Source organism: Nicotiana tabacum, chromosome 15 (assembly GCF_000715075.1).
Source record: "Nicotiana tabacum cultivar K326 chromosome 15, ASM71507v2, whole genome shotgun sequence".
Lineage (NCBI taxonomy): Eukaryota > Viridiplantae > Streptophyta > Magnoliopsida > Solanales > Solanaceae > Nicotiana > Nicotiana tabacum.
The window spans coordinates 20,450,537-20,456,536 of record NC_134094.1 but is presented as its reverse complement, the minus strand read 5'-3'; positions in this window follow the sequence as shown (position 1 = coordinate 20,456,536).

Below are 6,000 nucleotides of genomic sequence, written 5' to 3'. Positions count from 1 at the left end.
TGCCTCCTCAGCCTGAGTTAAATTGTTGAATAATGGGAGATAAATTTGGAGATTTCTTAATTATGAAAGAACTGTTTACTTATTTCAAAATATTGAGCTTGCAACCGTTCATATAATCTATACTTAACTATATCATTGATATCCCATTTATAGCCCATAGTAAGTGTCGAAGTCGACCCCTCGTCACTACTTTTTCGGGGTTAGACGGGATACTTACTGGGTACGTGTTGATTTACGTACTCATACTATACTTGCTGCATATTTTTGTGCAGGTACACATATATTTAGCGACCTTGTGGGCGCAAAGGCGCGATTATGGCAGGGACTTAGGTGAGATGCTTTCTATACGACGCACTGCAGCCAGTAGAGTCTCTGTGATGACCCAAAATATCATCTCTAAATTTAATAAGTAATTATGTGTTCTAAGACCTTGAGCACCATTTATCATTCTTCGACTTGCGTGCGCAGTCCGTAAAATTTTTCGAAAAGTTTTCATGTGAAAAAAAATGGATTAAAATGTGAAATAGAGCCTTTAAACTCAACTGAGTTGACTTTGGTCAATATTTTGAGTAAACAGACCCGGATCAATATTTTGACAGTTCCGGTAGCTCCGTATCGTGATTTGAAACTTGGGCATATGCCCGAAATTTAATTTGGAGGTCCCTAGCTCAAGTTATGGCCATTTAACGGAAACTAGTAATTTAAAGACTAAAGATTTTCAAGCTTGACCACGGGGTTGACTTTTTGATATCGGGGTCGAAATTCAATTCTGGAAATTGGAATAGCTCTGTTATGTCATTTATGACTTGTGTGCCAAATTTAAAGTCATTCCGGATTCATTTAATATGTTTTGGCGCAAGATTTGTAAATTAAAAAGTTTGGAAACTCAAAAGATCGAATCGAGGTGTGAATTATAATTTCAGCGTCGTTTGACGTGATATGAGACCCCGAGTAAGTCCGTATAATATTTTAGGTCTTTTTGATATATTTGGTTGAGATCGCGAGGACCTCTGGTGGATTTCGAATGGTCAACGGAATTTAATTTTGGCATTTCAAGAACATTCAACGTCGTTTCTTCAAGAATAAGTGATATACCATTAAGCAAATGAATTCAAAATTCAGTTTTGATGGAAGCATTAGATCCGTATTGAAATTTTGGAACCATAGCAAAAAGAATCATCGAATTCGAACATCGTATGAGAGAGTTATGCCCATTTTCGTGTCGGGAAGGATTTTTCATAGCCGCCAGCGCCCAGGGTAGCGTGGGGCGCTAGCCCTGGCGCTTGGAATTATTGGTGTTCTGGAAACTGCGCCACAGGCAGCGCCCCACGCTACCTGTGGCGCTCGAAAACGCCAGAAACCCCATAAAATGGGGAGTTTAGCCATTTTACTCATTTTTGAGTTTGGGGAGCTCGGTTTAGGCGATATTTGGGCGATTTTCAAGGAAAAAAATTAGGGTAAGTGTTCTTTATCCTATATTGATTATATTTCATGATTCCATACTCATTTACATCATGAATCCATGAATTTATGAAAGAAAAATCAGATTTTTACAAAACCTTCCAAAAATGTAAAACGAAGATTTGAAGGTCAATCCGATGTCGGAATTTGATAATTTTTGTATGGTTGGACTCGTCTCGGAATGGGTGTTCGAATTTCGTAAGTTTTTCCGAGATTTGATATGTGGGCCCCACTGTCAATTTTTAAAGTGAATTTCGGGTTTTTATCCGAAAAATTAGTAAATTCATATGAAATTAATTCCTACGATTTGTATTGAGTATATCGAATTATTTGTGAATAGATGTGAAGCTTTTGGAGACAAATTTAAAAGGAAAAGTTGTGGTCGAGTAATTTATTGAAATTTGCAAAGCGAGTTAAGTGTCGTGGTTAACCTTGACTTGAGGGAATAGAACCCTTAAATTATTTGTTATGTGAAATGCATGTGAACGACGTATAGGCGAGGTGACGAGTGTCTATACATCATCAAATTAATTATTTGCATAATTATTTGAAAATCATAAATTGTTCTAAGACATGAATTAATTGTTATAATAATTATTTTTTTCCTATTCCTTGACAAATATTAATTCTTGAATTCCTGCAATAATTGTTACATGCTATTTGATTTATGTGTATTAATTGCTACTTGACATTTAGCATATTAAATATTAAACTGTCTATTTTCTCCCTGATTTTCAAAATAAATTTCTAATTGTCATTGTTTGATTCATAATTAAATCATAACTATTGAATGCTTGTTGTTTTAAAATTTCATATTAATTGTTGCATTTATTAGGGCAATTTATTCTATAAGAATTGGTAAATGAATATATTGGAGGAGCGGGTTGCGCGCCGCAACAGAGTTGATTGAAATGAATATATTGGAGAATAGGGTTGCACGCCGCAATAGACTTGTTAAAAAGTTAATATTGGAGGATCGGGTTGTATGCCGCAATAGACTTATAGAGAAGTCAATATTGGGGGATCGGATTGCACGCCGCAACAGACTTATTTAAAAGTCTATATATATACTTGATTGAAATAAATATATAACATACTTGATTAAAAGAAAAATATTGGGAGAGTGGGTTGCACGCTGCAACAGAATTGAATGTGAATATATTGTGAGAGCGGGTTGCACGCTGTAACAGAATTTATGGAAATGATAATTGGTTATAACTGATGAGTTGGCTTCAACCATTATAAATGAGTTACCTGATTTATTTCTATTATTGATGTTGTTACTAATATTGCGTACAGGTTAATGTAAGTGAACCGCCTTAGCCTCGTCACTACTTCGTCGAGGTTAGGCTCAGCACTTACCAGTACATGGGGTCGGTTGTACTGATACTACACTCTGCACTTCTTGTGCAGATTTTGGAGTTGGTCCCAGCAGCGTACCATAGACTTGCTCGGATTTCAGCTACTCAGAAGAGACTTGAGGTATAGCTACACGACGTTTGCAGTTCTGAAGACCCCGTCTACTGTACCTTAGCTGTGTGTTTATTTCCAGACAGCTTTATTTTATTCAGACCTTTATTTTTATTATTCTAGAAGCTCGTGCACTTGTGACACCAATTCTGGGATGGTATTTAGACGCCGTTATTTTTATGGATTATTCACTATATTTCAGACCTTGCTTCCGCATTTGTTTCTTTATTATTATAAATTTAAAAAAATTTTAAGAATGGCTAATATTATTTTAACGTTGGCTTGCCTAGCAAGTGAAATGTTAGGCGCCATCACGGTCCGAAGGTGGGAATTTCGGGTCGTGACAGTTGGTATCAGAGCACTAGGTTACATAGGTCTCACGAGTCACGAGCAAGCTTAGTAGAGTCTGAAGGATCGGTACGGAGACGTCTGTACTTATCTCTCAGAGGCTGTGAAGTTTAGGAACAATATCAACTCTTTCATTCCTTATCGTGCGGCATTGATTTTGCTTGAAACCTATATCTCACATTCCTTTGTATCTACTCATGTATGACATTGCGCACTCGGTAACAGTTATGCGTCTACGGTTCGTGATGCCGCAGATGAACTACGAGGGAGCCAGAGATGCTCAAACATTGCCTCAACATGTGATTCCGACTGAAGATACGGACGTATAAAGAGATCACCCAGTGAATAATGTGGGGGTGCAACGTACCTTGGCATCTGGTTGATTTATACAAGTTGTGAAGGTTAATATTGTGGACCATCGGATGTGGTGAACTATGACTTCGCGCCGAGTAGGGGAGTCCACTATCAATGAATCGATTGCGAGTCATGTGTTATATCAGTTTTGGCCTGAAATGTATATATGTGGTACTGAAAGGTTCTCCCAAAATTTACATGTGTTTAAGGCCTGAGATCTTGTAGAGAATAAAGTTGGGACTTGCGGTATGTCCGCCTCCATAATAATCTTATACTTCAGTACCAAAGGAGTTAGAGAAACAATATTAAATTTACTGAAGGTCTACTCAGCTTGGACGTCACGGTTACGGATTTTGGGGTGATGCGGAGGAAGTACAGTGGTTGGCGAGATTCTGGACTAAGAATTGTCTGTATGGAGCTCTACTTTTGTGATCATGTATATAAATAGGGGTAAAGTTTACCCCAAAGATGAATCGAAGAGTATGTTAAGAAACGGGTCAGCTCAACAGTGTTGAGTCAGCATAAGAAAAGAAGAAATTGGCCTTGGGAGAGATAATTCTCCATAGGTGTCTGTGGCAAGCCTATGAAGAGGGCAGACCATCCAATACAACACCGCCCACTTGGCTCAGTTCTCAGAAATACTTTTGAAAGAGTTTGTTTCTCGGACTCTCCGTAATGCATGGCACATAGGGTTTGAACGATTGCGTCAGGTCACCATGACAGTGTCATAATATGCCATCAGGTTCAATAAGTTAGCCTGTCATATTCCTACTTTGCTTCCTACAGCCAGAGAGCGAGTCCACATAATCATTAAAGGACTCAATTATGATCGTAAAATTTTGTATGAATCGGGAGCTACAGGGTGATATTTCATTTCCACTAGTGGTAGAAATTGCCAAGATAATAGAACGTGTTCGGGGTGAGGAAAAAAGGAAACTAAGGAGACCAAGACGTCTCGAGGTTCTGGGGGATTCAGTGGATTCTACTCTGCGAGTATAAATCATTAAGGCGGGGGCTCGGGCAGTCGGCTAGCCCAGTTCGCATATAGGATTAATCGAGGTGCTCTAGTAAGTTCTTTCAATGCACCACTGACATGAGTTTCCTACAATGGTTATCCCAGTTATCTGGCACAGACTCAATATGAGCAGCCAAACCCGAAAAAGGGTTGTTATGAATACGGCGATACTAGGAACATCATGAGAAAATTGTCCCAAACTTGGGAGAGGCATATTTCATCAAAGCACTCAGGCTACGTGCCCCATTATAGTTACTACACCACCCACACGATCAGTTAAGGGTAGATGACAAGCGGGTAGAAGGCGTCCTAGAGGTGGAGACCCAACCGTTGTTATATTTGTTTTATGGTATGGTGGAGGTCGTTACATCAGATGGTGTCGTTATAGGTAAGACCTCGGTTTAAATAAAGGAATAATTTCCTTAACTTGATTCGGTTCTGAGTATAAAGACGAGTCCTCCTATTGTGCTCCAATTATGAGTGAGCTTCGTAATTCTATAATCTACTTATGTGTTTACTTCTGTTGGGAGGTTTTATGGAGATAACTACACCTATCATTCCATGATGGACTCTAATAAGATCTGTGAGGCTAAAGGTGCATTTCTGGTACTTATTTCGGTATGTTTTGATGTATTTCCGAATAATTAATTACAAATTGTAAATTATATGCTCTACCGGTGTGGGGTTCATTATGTGTTGTGATTTTGTTTAACGAAAGTTATTTAAAAGGAGAAAATGGAAATTTTCGATTGGCACAATGTGCATATTACTTGTGATTCAAAACTGAGAACGAGATCCTCGCATTTTAATATAAAAGGATATATTTAAACCGGGCTACGAGCTACGGTGGAAGTTATATAAGGACGAGATCCTTGTGATAAAAACCCTTGTGTTTAAATCCTCCTTTGTGAAATTAAATTTGTACTATAGTACTAATAGGAGTCATGCCTTCTAGGCTTATTTTAAAATATTTGTATGAAATTCTCTTTGCATACTTGCCAAATTCGTGTTGTAATATTGAGTTGTAACCTACGAGGTAGGTGTCCGCCCAGGTGGCGTTAAATGTGACTCGTAAATTCGGGTAAATAATTATGAGGTTTTCATGCCTCGCATCTCGTTATTAGTATTGTGAAGGTTTGAAACGAGATTTTTGTTAACATGAAGTTAATTGACAATTCTGTAATTGATTATGAACAACTATTAAGACTAGATTAACCCAGAAATGTGTCCCATTCAGATGGTCAGAGGAGTGTGAGTTGAGCTTTCAGAAGCTCAAGACCGCTTTGACTACGACGCCAATGTCGGTATAACCCACAGGTTTAGGATCGTATACGGTATATTGTGACGCATAT